Raw genomic sequence first — 15,756 nt, forward strand, 5'->3', positions numbered from 1 at the left:
GTTAACCCATGCCCATATGGCCAAAATCTGAAATTAAGATCAATTACCGCTTACCCATTCACCTCCGAGCCCAAATATGTGATTTCTATCAAGATTGGACCTCAAATCAGGTCCAAATCCCCAAAATTAGCCCTTATAAGTTTTTTTCCCAAAACCCCAATTTCAACTCTTTAAAGTACTAACTTTAGGGATAAAAATCTATGAAGAATCATAGAAATAAATCAAAAATAATTTAAAGTTACTAACCTATGAAGTTGGGATTAACATCCTCTCAAAATTCACCTCAATCCGTAATCTAGGTTTCAAAATGGTGAAAGATAACTAAATCCCATTTTTCAGTCCTTTTTATACATGGGCGTGAGGTGTTCTTCGCGTTTGGAAGCACTTGTCACACTCCCGAAGATCAATGACTAACTGATGATCACGTTAACGAAGGCTATCGCCCTCCCAAACCTTCGTGTTCACGATCCACTGGTCGTGTTCGCAATGAAGAAATATTTGCCAGCCTCTAAGAACCATGCCTACGTGTTTTCATGAGGGCTGCCACGTTCACGAAGGCTAACTCCCCCCAGTCCCTTGCATTCACGTAGTGTAAAATATAGCTGCCCCAATTAATCCTTCGTGAATGCAATATTAGCTCCACGTTCACGATGCACAATGCACTAGCAGCACATCAGTTGCTGCAAATTGTGCAAAAATAGCCAAAAAACCACCTTGAAACTCACCTGAGCCCCCAGGCCGCACTCCAAACATTCACATAAGTATATAAACTTCATACGAACTCGTTCGTAAGTTTAAAATACCAAAATAATATTAATAATCAAGATTCACACATCAAAACTCAAAGATTTATGTGTTCATAAGTTCAAGTTTTAAAATTTTCACAGTTAGCGCACTCGGGACCTCAACCAAACATGTGTACAAATTCAGAATCATCATACGAATCTACGTGAATCATTAAGTGGGGGAGATTGTAATGACCCGACCGATTATTTTAAGTATTTTTATTCCGTTAGGTGGTTTGAGGTCTTGAGTAGCTTCTTATGATGTATTATGACTTGCGTGTTTGAGTGGTTCGCGATTGATTTGGAAGAATGATTCTCAATTTAGAAGCTTTAAGTTGGAAGAGTAGACCAAGTTTGACTTTTATATATTTGACCTCGGATCGGAGTTTTGATGATTCCTTTAGTTCTACATGGTGATTTTTGTGTTCCTAGATAATTTTGAGGCTAATTACCGAAAGTTAGAAGTTTGAAGGATAGAGAGTTGATAGGTTTGACCCATAGTTGACTTTGTGGTTATTGATGTCTAATTTGGATTTCAAGCCTTGGAATAGGTTCCTGTGGTGATTTATGACTTGTGTGAAAAATTTGGGGTCATTTCGAGTTGTTTAGACGTGTTCAACATAAGTTTAGAATTTATAAATTTGAAAAGGTTGATTAAGTTTGAATTGAGGTGCAATTCGTAGTTTTGATGTTATTTTGTGAGATTTGAGGTCTCGAACAGGTCCGTGTTATTTTTTGAGACTTGTTGGTTTATTCGGACGGGGTCCCGGGGGCCTCGAGTGTGATTCGGGGTGGTTCCGGATCATATTTTGTGATGTTTATAGCTGCTGGTTTCTGATGCCTCAGGTATTCTTCGCGGTCGTGAAGGTGTAGCCGTGATCGCGATGTATATGTTGGAGCTGTGTGGTTTTTCCTCTTCGCATTTGCGAATGGAGGATCGCGTTCGCGGAGGATGAATGGCCTGATCCATCGCATTCACAGGTGGTCGCGATCACGGTTCAGAGTGGGAGCTGGTGGTTTGTCTTCGTATTCGCATGGTGCTGGACACATTTGTGATGGTTTGGTATCTGTGTTCACCATGTTCGCAAGGTTAGTGTCACAAATGCATAATGTATATTCTGCCAGTGTTAATTTAGTGCTTCGTGATCGCGAAGTGGGTCCCCCGATCTCAAAGGGTTTACCTGGAGCAGTGGTATAACTTTCTATTTTCAGACTTGGAACTTATTGTACCATATTTTGAGATTGGGAGCTTGGATTGGGGTGATATTTGAGACAATTTTCACCACTTGGATTGTGGTAAGTGTTCTTGACTCGGATTTGATTATTATTCATAATTCTATCTTTGATTTTGGCATTTGATTGATGAATCTAAAAGAAAAATTAGGGATTTTTGTTAAAAGTTTTCTAAAGTGAAAATTTGAGATCTGAACATCGATTCAGAGTCGGATTTGGATAAAACTTATATGGTTGGAATCGTATTCGAATGAGTTATCGGAATTTGTGAGTTTTGTTGGATTTTGAGAGGCGGGCTCGGGTTGACTTTTGGTTGACTTTGAGCATTTGATTAAAGATTGGACCTTTATCGTTTGGGTTTGATTCCTTTGACATTATTTGATGTTATTGAGTTGTTTTTGGCTAGATTCGAGCCATTTGGAGGTCATTTCGCACGGGGAGACATTTTTAGAGTATTGATTTGTCTTATTTGAAGTAAGTATCTTCCCTAACTTTGGTGAGGAAATTTTTCCTGCTAATTGATATTGTTTTCTACACGCGGGGGTGATGTATATATGAGGTAACATGCATATATACATGTGCCATGGGTATTCATGCTCTGGGTAGATTGTAGCTTACTCTATACTTTATTTGATCATGTGTTCTATTTTATTAAATGTATTGTTCAATTAATTCACTACGTGAGCACTAAAAACCATGCTAGAGAAATGTTGAAGCTATCGGTACCTTATGTTGAACATGATGAGCAAATCTTGAGAGTTATGCTAAGCTTGCCTCGGAGGTAGATACTCGTATGGTATGAACACACATTCGTACTTGTTCTTGTGTTTAGCCTTGATGGGGACATGTACACTCCATAACACCTATGTGATCCTTTATATGAATACTTGAACTTGGTTATCATATTCTGATTTTACCGTAGACATGTTTTATATGTTGAACCCCATCAACACTTTTGTTGATTATGTCCTTGTGCACTTTATTGATGCGTTATGAGGGTATGCTTCTTGATGATGATGTATTATTTTGCATTGTTATGATTGTGGCTAGGGGTATTCATAAAAACCCGAAAAATCGAACCAAACCGATAAAACAAAAATCGATACTTTTTTGGTTTGGTTTGGTTTTGGTTTTGAATTTTAAAAACCGATCAAATTTGGATTGGTTTTGGTTTTAATAAAAAAATAATCAAAAAAATCGAACCGAACCAGTTATAGAAGTAGTTATTTAAAATTTATTGTTATACCTATATATATGTATACTTTTATATAAAGTTTCTAAAATTTTATGGTACATATTAATCGTTTGCACTTTTAGTCTAGTTCTTTGCTATTATAATAATCTAGTTCTTTGCCATAACATTCTAGTTTGATAGGTAGTTTTTATTTTTCTAAGTACAAGAATTTATTTGTTAAAAATAGTTTATTTTAATTTTAATTGGGTCCTTAAATTATTCATCACCATTTGATTCAATTATCATAAATTTATCTTGGTAAATGATAGAATTCTCAAAGAGCAATTGGTTTCATAGTGTTAAGTTGAAAGCGTAGTCACTGGAATATGTGTTTGGTAGTGTATGTCTCTCATTTAAGAAAAGCCCGATAAATGACCGAAAAATAGAAAAAGTTACATAAACTGAATCAATTAAAAATCGGCTTAATTGGTTTGAGTTGGTTCCAATATTTGAAAAACTGACTTATTTGGTTTGATATCTTTTTAGTGAGAAATCCATCCAAACCGAACCATGAACACCCCTAATTATGACACATGTGGACATGTTGGGTGTTCGCAGAGGTTTCTGTCGTGCTATTGTTATTGTTGATATTGCATATATGGCGAGACAAGGCTGGCTATATCAAGTTTGTACATGTGGCAAGTCAATATGAGATGATCTATTAATACGCGTGTGCGAGACAATGCGGGCAGTTACTTTATTTAAGCACATGCAGTGAAATAAATGTGGCATTGTAGGGATAATATATGATAGCCTGAGGCATTTTTTATTGATTATGTTTGTGTGGTGGTACAAGTGTAACGATCCGACTGGTCGTTTTTGTTTCTAGATCCTCGTTCCTCTAATTAAGACTCCCCTTATGTGCCTTTACTGTTTTATGACTTGCGGGGATGGTTGATTTGAGTTTGGAAGGGTTCGGGTTGAAATCAGAACACTTGGTTCCTTAATAGTGGCATAAGATGGCCAAGTTGTATTTGAGTCAATGTTTTTAGTAAACAACCTCGAAATCGGGATTTGACGGTTCCAATAGGTTCGTATGATAATTTTTGGACTTGGACGTATGTTCAGATCGGGTTTCAGATAATCCGGGAGCATTTCGGCGCTTAATGTTGAAAGTTGGCGCATTGAAGGTTTTCAAGTTCTTTAACTTTGGTTCGGAGTATACTTTGGTGTTATCGAGGTCCGTTTGGGATTCCAAATCTGGAAATAGTTCCGTATGGTGATTTATGACTTGTACGCAAAATTTGGTGTCATTCCGAGTAGTCTAAACATGATTCGGCGCGTTCGGAGTAAGTTGAAAATCTTGAAGTTCATAATTTGATTCAATTTGATTTTGGGATGAGATTCTTAGTTTTGATGTTGTTTTACGCATTCTGAGGGTTCAAGAAGGTCCGTATTATGTTTATGGACTTGGTGTAATTGGGCGGGGTCCCGGGTAGCTTGGTGAGTTTCAGACCACCCCTGAGCTAAGTCAAAAATCTATCACTGCGGGTTCTAGTTTTCTTCTTCACGATCGCGGAGAAGGAATTTAGGGGACCGGAAAATTGTTCTTCGTGTTCATGATACCCAGTCTGCGTTTGCGAAGGTCTGGGACCTATGTCCTTTGCATTCGCGAGAAAGGGCCCGCGTTCGCATAGGGGAAAAAGGGGCTTGGAGGGGGCAACTTTGTTACTTTTCGCGTTTGCGAAGGGGACCCCGCGTTCGTGAAGCTCAGACGAGTCAAGCCTTCGCGTTCGCGAGAGAGACCTCTTGTTCACGATGAAGGATCTCAGGGCCTGGGCCAGGTTTGCCTTCGCGATCGCGAGGCTTCTTCCGCGATCGCGAAGAAGGGTCAGCTCGGCAGAGACTTGTTTTAAATCGGGGATGGGGTTCATTTTCTTTCATTTCACTTTGGGTTAGCCGATTTTGGAGCTCTTGGAGAGGGATGTTTCACCTATCATCGTAAGGTAAGTAATTACTGCCTAATGTGAGTTTAATACATGGGTTTTGGGTAGATTTTAACATATAAATTATGGAAACTTTAGGATTTAGTTAAAAAACCTAGGTTTTGATAAAAATGGGATTAGACCTAGACAATGATTATGGAATTGAGTAGAAATTATATATTTGTATTCACGAGGTTATGGGTAACTTTTATTTATAAAACTTTTCGGAATCCGGGCACGTGAGGGTGAATTTTAGGAATCTTTCAATTTGGGTTGGATAATTACTATAATAGTTAATTATAAACTTTTGAGCATATATTGATTAATTTATATAATATTTGGCTAGTTTCCGATTGTGTGGCACCGATTTGAGGCTTTAGTGTGAATTGTGGACCGGGAAGAGAACTTGAAAACGAAGTCTCTTGCCTAATCTTGTAATGGGGAATTATCCCCGTAGGTGCTATAAGTGATTGTTTGCTAATAATTGTGGGTTCTACGTACGTACGATGTGACGAGAGTCCGTATGTAGCTAAAATCATGCTTATGTCCGAGTAGTTTTAGGACTCTCCCACGTATTTCTTGTATTATTTGAGCCCAACTTGTTATTTTAATTCCTTAAATTATATTTGAAGACTGGATAAAGGATTTGTAAATACTGAGCTTCACTACCTTGAGTATTGGCGGGTTACTTGACTGTTGGTGGAAATTATACTGTCACGACCCAAAATCAACTAGAGGCCGTGATGGCGCCTAACATCGCGGTCAGACAAGCCAACAGTGAATGTTTAACTTAATTACTCATTTTAGTATTTTTGAAACCATAATTTTCATCAATTAAATAATAAGAAATATAATTTACAGGGTTACTGATAATATTTTCACAACTACAATAAAGGACAACCCATAAGCACCCCAAAAATCCAGTGTCACAAGTGCATGAGTATCAACTAGAAAATAAAATAAAATACAACATCTGTATGAGATACAAATTAGACAGGAGAATACAAAGAACTCTGATGGAGATTCTGCAGGCTGCAGATCGTAACATGAAATGCAGCTCACGGTAAGTCCCGGCAATAGCCGTGCCTCTGCGCGCAAAAGATCACCAGACATATATGTACCTGCACAAAAATGTGCAGCAAGTGTAGCATGAGTACGTAAATCAGCGCGTACCCAGTAAGTATCTAGCCTAACCCCAGAGAAGTAGTGACGAGGGGTCGACATCGACACTTACTAGTGGTCCAATAAGACAAATACAGTAAGGAGTAAATAGATATGGGGCAGAGTAAATAAACGAATTTATACAAGTGTAAATACGTGAGACTGTCCTCCTCTCTACAATAGACTCAAGCTTTCAATCAACAATTACTTCCTCAACCGGAGCATATATATATAATGGACCTCACCAGATAGGTTGTCATAATTCAAATCAGGAAGACTCATAGATACACTTACTTCTTGTCAGATATTACGCACGATTTCCATGAGTGTATTTTATAGAGATGCCGAGGTGTACGGCCTGATCCCATCATAATCTGTGCACTGTCGAGGGTCGAACGACACGAACTATAGATACATCTATTATATTGTCGAGGCGAACGGCCCACTCCCATGAGAGTATGGTACATAATCTTGCCGAGGCGAACTGCCCGATCCCATTAGAATAAGAAGCTTTGACGGGTCCTTGACCTCCCTCATGAAGGAACATGTGATTTATAAGGAGGTTTGAGGAAACCTTTCGATGAGAACGAATAACGCGGGAGAAATTCGTAAGAGGAGTACAATTATTCCGCGGCTAATCATGAAACTCATCAAATCTCTACAATAGCAAGTCTATCACTCTACGTCCGTCTAGTCTCAAGTAGTAATGCGAAGTAAAAGAATTTAATAAGCAAGTGATAACCCAAATAGTATTGTTATAGCATGGCATGAACCTGAGTCTACCCGGACAATAACATGAATGTAGCTACGTACGGACTCTGGTCACCTCGTGCGTATGTAGCCCCTGCAACAAGTATCACATATCAATTACAACACCTAGGGGGTAGTTTCTCTCTCACAGAGTTAGACAGGAGACTTACCTCACTCCGAAGTTCCATAACTGGCTCCAACGTCGCTCTAACACCTCAAACCGGTGCCCGTCGCTCCAAAACTAGTCAATCAATGTGCAAATCCATAAATATTTACTCTAATACTCATTATAAATCAAATTATAACAATTTCCAACTCCGTTCGAAAAATTGATAAAGCCGACCCTCGGGCCCACGTGCTCGGATTCCGAAAATATTCGAAGATAAAAATTACCCATAACATTACTAACTCAAATATATAATTTATTCCAAATTCCATGTCCAATTTCGTGGTCAAAATCCAAACTTACAAATTTTTAGGTTTTCTTCAAAATCTCATAATTTTCACCAATTTTCATGTTCAAATCCATATATGGTTCATGTATTTAACTTAAAATGTGACGGAATCACTTACCTAGAGGAGGATGATGAAAACTCCCCTTCAGAAATCGCCCCATGCTCGGCTCAAAATGGAAGATTTGAGAGCCAAAACCCGTTCCTTGCAACTTATACATTGCCCAGGCGACCCTTCATCGCGAACGCGGCACCGCCCTCGCGTTCGCGAATCTCAGCAAGCCCAGGCCCAAAAATCCTTCTTTGCGAATGCGGCAAGCGCCTTGCGTTCGCGAAGCACAATCTGCCTCAACCCCTCAGTTACTCTACGCGAACGCGAGACAGGGCCCACGAATGCGAAGCTTTAATAGCTAGCCATTCGCGAACACGTTTGCCCACTCGCGAACGCATAGAAAAAAGGGTCCAGTCCAACTTCCTTTTTCGCGAACGTGTGAGGCCCTTCACGTTCGCAAAGAACAACACGAGCACCAGCAAACCAGCAACGACAACTCAACCAAAAGTGGCCTGGAACCACCCTAAACACACACGAGGCCCCCAGGACCCCATTCAATCACACCAACCAGTCCCATAACATAACACAAACTTGCTTGAGGCCTCAAATCACATCAAACACCATAAAATCTACAAGTTGCGCATCGATTCAAGCTTAATCAATCATTGAACTCCTAACTTCCACATTCGATACTGAAACCTATCAAATAACGTCCGATTGACCTCAAATTTTGCACACAAGTCAAATTTGACATTACGGACCTACTCCAACTTCCGGAATCAGAATCCAACCCCGATATAAAAAATTTTACTCCCGGTCAAACTTCCAAAAACCCCCAACTTCCAACATTTGCCAAATGACCCCAAAATGACCTACGGACCTCCAAATCCACATCCGGACACGCTCCGAAAACCAGAATCACCATACGGAGCTATTCCCAGGCTCGGAATTTCAAACGGACATCGATAACATTAAAATACACTTCAACCCAAATTTATGAAATTATTCCAAAATGCCAACTTTCCATAATAGGCGCCGAAACGCTCCCGGGTCATCCAAAACTCGATCCGGACATACGCCCAAGTCCAAAATCATCATACGAACATGTTGGGACCTTCAAATCCCGATTCTGAGGTCGTTTACTCAAAAGTCAAACCTTAGTAAATTCCTCCAATTTAAAGCTTCTGAAATTAGAATTTTTTATCCAAATCAACTCCGAACTTCCCGAAATTCAATTCTGATCATATGTACAAGTCATAATACCTGAAGTGAAGTTACTCAATGTCTCAAACCACTGAACGAAGCGCTATAGCTCAAAATGACCGGTCGAGTCATTACATTCTCTCCCACTTAAACATACGTTTGTCCTCGAACATGCTAAGAACTGCTCCGAAGTTGTCCAAAATCACTGTTTAACACCTCGTGCACCTACCCGTGCCACCACAACCTAGTTGAGCACATTAGCTCAAGCCAGACTAAAGATCCTTCCTGCTACCTTAGCTAGCCAACTTTAGAGCCAAATTCCAACATCCGGAGTTTCTCCACGATACCATATTCTAACACACGAACATCGTATTAATCACCAGATACTGAACCCAACGGGACCGTGCTCCTCCGCTGAAATCACACCATGCACCACATAACTCATTTTCCCAAGGACATCTCCCCCAAGCACAATAGTTGAAATTTCCACTAACCCGAAGCCCGTAGTATACCTCATAACATATATAAGCCCTGTTTCAACTCTCGCAATACTGCCACAACGGAAGAGATTTGTAGAAACTCATAGTCATCTGCCGAATCACAAATCATGTAGTTTCTCCTCCTGACAAAAAACATTACTTCATTCTGAACTGAACAACGATATTTTCTCTTTAATATACCTTATTTAAATCCAATTGCACTGATCACAGGTCCAATAATCTCGCCTCACCCAGTAGAAGTTGCTCAGGCAATAAGCCACCTCAGACACTGCTAAAAGTCTCATATGATGCCACAATGTGCCAACAAGCTACAAACTCGAATGTGATACATAAGGAAAATGAACTCTGGAAAGAACTACTCAACCCATGTAACTAATTAAACAACTAAAAAGATGTTATGAACCTTCCTCAGAAAATGAGAAACAAAACACACAAGAATAGATATAGGGAACTGTACTCAACATCACACTGTTGAGGCATGCAACACGATCCACATAGGATACCGTTGCAGTGTGTAACCCGATCCAACCATGATACCTGTGGCGGCGTGCCACCCGATCCAAATAACATACCCGTGGTGGCGGCGTGTCACCCGATCTAAACATAATAATCTATAAGGAAATACCTACCTAGCCAGAATGTTCATACCTACAAAATACCCGAATATCGACCACAAGCATGCCAAGTGTATAATATCATCCCTGGGGAGACAAATAGTGACATACGTTGCAAAACTCAAGCACAACTAAGGTGCATTAAATGACCTGCATCTCGAGAGCCATCATGTTCTCACAATACCATAAACTACATGGGATCTCAATATGAGTGCGAATAATCATACCGTCTCACAACCCACATGGCACAATAGAGATTTCACGGGATAACTGACGACAAAAATAATATCCAAGGCCCGAAGACCCCTCTCTAAGCAACGCTATGCTGAAATGAACACATCCGGCCTGATATAGAGCGCGTATTTACATCTAGATCCATCCACAGACCTCAAGCCGATTCTGATCGTACCGCACTGGGCTAATAATATTCCAAGGATCCACAACAACCTTACTCATGACACATAAGAACAACCATCCAATCCGGAACAAACTTCCACAGTTCACAACCAAATGAATAGAGCACCTCCCAGGCCTAAGCTCTCACATTAGCGATAGTACCATAATCTCCATACTTGGTATCATTCTTCAATCAATCAAGTGACTACATGTCACACTTATACAATCTTCCCATGGGATACGCTCCCACGACCTTCCGCACCAGGTAACAAAGTCTACACATCCATACCACCGGCCATACAATGCTGTAAAGCGAATTGAGAATCTGCAAATCAACACACAAAGCCTCTTGCACAGGACACCGATATCAGGTGACGCTAAAGAAAATACTAGCTTACTCTAAACATCTGAATTCGTTCCTGCTCATCCAATCTCTTAATATTCTTGTCTACACCAAACCTCAACCTTGATCCTCAACTTCCAATTCCCATGCTGCTCACTTCACCTAACATGCCAATACGCGAGAGTACAAAAATTCCATCATAATTCCTGAACCACTAATAGAATAAACACTCCATCATATAGAAACCTTTCACTTAACTCATTTCAGGAGAACCATTGCAACACGCGACTTAATTCCCATAACCACAGAAAATATAATCCTCAAGTAGTGGTCTAAACAACCATAACTCATTCGGGATCCATCTACACATAACATGCCATTATAATCAAATACCTCCAAATAAATCAAATTACGGTGGCCGTCAAGCCTCGTACGTACCGCCACAAATCACATGCATAACTTAACGAAGGAACTGATCATTGCTACCATCATGCCGATTCAACCATTGCTAACCGAACCAACTTCTTTTAATTTACTCTGGACTTGCCTTAGAAATAATAATAGCTCTATTCAAAATATAACGAACCCAATCCACACTCATCCTGAGTGACCCTATTTCACGAGACCACGTTACCTCAAAACCCACGAACTAACTCATACCCTCCTTGTGCGCACATTCGCATCTTCAACTGGTATACCCATTCTGATATTTCCTCTACGAATTCGAAGTTATTCTCTCTTATTTCTCCAATGATACACCACAGACTGATGATAACATAGAACACTCCAAGCCCCTTTCATAATCCACTGCAAAATTTTGATACTTAACCATACCACGGACCCAAAATCCTTAGGCACTGCACTTTAATTTTGAACCGACTAGGACCGTTGTTGAGAGTCACCAATTCTGACTTGTTCCCGAATATAATAAAACTCCAAAGGCCCTTCTAGCACATGAACACCTTCTCAAAGAAGCAATCAGCTGAACTCCTTTCCTTGTACATCACATCCACACAAAGCATAGACTCTGAATCTTCCCAAAACCTGAACATGAACCGATAAGGCCAAATATAGCACACATTCCTCAAATCCTTTGCTCAAATTACCACTGATGTTTTCTTTCCGTAGTCATAATAACCCACCAATACACCGATAATCAGAAATCGCATAAGTAGACAACCACGCAATCCAATCATAGACGGTGGGGCTCTCCCACTTAGCTTGAAAGTATAATTACATAACCCTGGAACTCACCGAGATTCCTTCTTCCCTATTAACATCAGCTGAAAGTCCAACAATACATTCCAAACTCGAAGCCACGTTGCATCCAAATAAAATCCACGGGCCTAGTCACTGTCCACCATTAATTCCCAAATAGCTCCAAACTTTCCTCAAGGCGTGTGGCTATCCTACCACAGAACCCATATTCTACTCTGCCACTCTTCTACTTTGGTTAAACCCTCTCCTTTAAGCAACTCCTCGACTTCTGCTTTTCATACTTGACCTTCTAGAAATTCAACCACCGCAAAAACACCTCCCACATGTCCTTCCTCGTCCTTCGCAGCCCAATTGTTGCCTCAAATCCGAATCCATCTCTGTAACGCTTGAGCTAATAAATTGCCACCTCCTAGAAGATCATCCTTCTCGAGCCATCACCATTAGAAATACCCATTTGGTTTCGAAATCCTTACACTCCACCATCTCGGACAACCGCTTCTCTGGCACCATTTCACACTACCCTGCCCTGAAGGCAAATTGATGAAGACCATAACACCGGCGAACCTTAACGCATTCAACAAGGATGATGACACCACATCACAATTGAGAATTCTACCATGCTCGAGAATACCAAGTCTCGTTACTCCATTATCCCAAACTTGAACATTCATAGTCTGATTGCCTTTCCTCCGCTGGAAATAAAATGATGAACCTCTGAATCATGCACTGAGAAAAACCTCATTTCAAGTCATTCACTTCCCCGACACATAGATAAGCACCCTACCATTACATGAACACTGTGCCATAACAACGTCTAAACATCATAGCAACCTGCGCATAGCCTTGAAACCATCAAAAATACAGTTACTGAACTGAAATAACAAAACCTCCTTCCACAAGAAGACGATAATAACCTGCTCGAATGCGGAGGGAGAAACACCTTGCTCCCCGTCTGTAGTACCACTGCAACTCCTCGATGCCCAAATGACACGAGCGCTGAAAATCGTATAAGAATGAGTAGGAAGGATATAAAGGCATAAGCCTCAAACGAATCAAATCGCACGATGAGGAATCAAGAAGAAAAGTGCTCCTAACAACCCTGTAGCCTCTCGAAGATAAGTACAGACGTCTCCGTACCGATCCGCAAGACTCTACTAGACTTGCTCATGACTCGTGAGACCTAAGTGAACCTAATGCTTTGATACCAAGCTGTTACGACCAAATATCCACTAGAGATCGTGATGGCGCCTAACATCGCCGTCAGGCAAGCCAACAGTGAATGTTTAACTTAATTACTCATTTTAGTATTTTTGAAACTAAAATTTTCATCAATTAAATAATAAGAAATAGAATTTATAGGGTTACTGATAATGTTTTCACAACTACAATAAAGGACAACTCATAAGCACCCCTAAAATCCGGTGTCACAAGTGCATGAGCATCAACTAGGAAATAAAATAAAATACAATATCTGTCTGAGATACAAATTAGATAGGAGAATACAAATAACTCTGATGGAGACTCTGCAGGTTGCGGATCGTAACATGAAATGCAGCTCACGGTAAGTCCCTGCAATAGCCGCGCCTCTGCCCAAAAGATCATCAGACATATATGTACCTGCACAAAAATGTATAACATGTGTAGCATGAGTACGTAAATAAACGCGTACCTAGTAAATATCTAGCTTAACCTCAGAGAAGTAGTGACGAGGGGTGGACATCGACACTTACTAGTGGTCCAATAAGACAAATACACTAAGGATAAAACAAATATAGAGCAGAGTAAATAAACGAATTTAAACAAGTGTAAATACGTGATACTGTCCTCCTTTCTACAATAGACTCAAGATCTCAATCAACAATTACCTCCTCAACCGGAGCATATATATATATATATAATGGACCTCACCAGATAGGTCGTCATAATTCAAATCAGGAAGACTCATAGATACACTTACTTCTTGTCAGATTTTACGCACGATTTCCATGAGTGTATTTTATAAAGATGCTGAGGCGTATGGCATGATCCCATCATAATCTGTGCACTGCTGAGGGTCGAACGACACGAACCATAGATACATATATTATACTGTCGAGGCGAACGGCCCACTTCCATGAGAGTATGGTACATAATTTTGCCGAGGCGAACGGCCCGATCCCATTAGAATAAGAATCTTTGACGGGTCCTTGACCCCGCTCACGAAGGAACATGTGATTTATAAGTAGCTTTGAGAAAACCTTTCGATGAGAACGCATAACGCGGGAGAAATTCGTAAGAGGAGTACAATGATTCCACGGCTAATCATGAAACTCGTCAAATCTCTACAATAGCAAGTCTATCACTCTACGTCCATCTAGTCTCAAGTAGTCATGCGAAGTAAAAGAATTTAATAACCAAGTGATAACCCACATAGTATTGTTATAGCATGGCGTAAACCTGAGTCTACTCGGACAATAACATGAATGTAGCTGCGTACGGACTCTCGTCACCTCGTGAATACGTAGCCCCTGCAACAAGTAGCACATATCAATGACAACACCTAGGAATAGTTTCCCCCTCACAGAGTTAGACAGGAGACTTACCTCGCTCCAAAGTTTCATAACCGGCTCCAACGCCGCTCTAACACCTCCAACCGTTACTCGTCGCTCCAAAACTAGTCAATCAATGTGCAAATCCATAAATATTTACTCTAATACTCATTATAAATCAAATTATAATAATTTCCAACTCCGTTCGAAAAATTGATAAAGCCGACCCACGGGCCCACTTGTCCGGATTTCAAAATATTTCGAAGATAAACATTACCCATAATATTACTAACTCAAATATATAATTTATTCCAAATTCCATGTCCAATTTCGTGGTCTAAATCCAAAATTACAAATTTCTAGGTTTTCTTCAAAATTTCACAATTTCCACCAATTTTCATGTTCAAATCCATATATAGTTCATGTATTTAACTTAAAATGTGAAGGAATCACTTACCTAGTGGAGGATGATGAAAAATCCCCTTCAAAATTGTCCCAAGCTCGGCTCCAATGGAAGATTTTAGATAAAATGAGACAAATCCCATTTCTTGCAACTTATACACTGCCCATGCAACCCTTCATTGCGAACACGGCACCGCCCTCACATTCGCGAAGCTCAGCAAGCCCAGCCCCAAAAATCTTTTTTCGCAAACGTGGCAAGCCCATCGCGTTCGCGAAGCACAATCTGCCGCAACCCCCCAGTTCCTCTACGCAAACGCGAGATAGGGCCCGGGAACGCGAGACAGGGCCCGCGAATGCGAAGCTTTACCAACTAGCCCTTTGCGAATGCATTTTCCCACTCATGAATGCATAGAACAGAAGGGCCCAATCCAACTTCCTTGTTCGTGAACGCATGAGGTCCTTTGCGTTCGCGAAGAACAACACCAGCACCAACAACAGCAGCTCAACCAAAAGTGGCCCGGAACCACTCTTAAACACACCTGAGGCCCCTGGGACCTCGTCCAATCATACCAACCAGTCCCATAACATAACATAAACTTGCTCGAGGCCTCAAATCACATTAAACAATATCAAATCTACAAGTTGTGCATCAATTAAAGCTTAATGAACCATTGAACTCCTAACTTTGACATTCGATGCCAAAACCTATCAAATCACGTACGATTGACCTCAAATTTTGCACACAAGTCACATTTGATATTACGGACCTACTCCAACTTCCGGAATAGGAATCTGACCCCGATATCAAAAAGTTCACTCCCGGTCAAACTTCCAAAATTCCCCAACTTCCAACTTACTCAAATGACCCCAAAATGACCTACAGACCTCCAAATCCACACCCGGACGCACTCCTAAGACCAAAATCACCATAAAGAACTATTCCCAGGCTCGGAATTCCAA

Source organism: Nicotiana tomentosiformis, chromosome 5 (genome assembly GCF_000390325.3).
Source record: "Nicotiana tomentosiformis chromosome 5, ASM39032v3, whole genome shotgun sequence".
Lineage (NCBI taxonomy): Eukaryota > Viridiplantae > Streptophyta > Magnoliopsida > Solanales > Solanaceae > Nicotiana > Nicotiana tomentosiformis.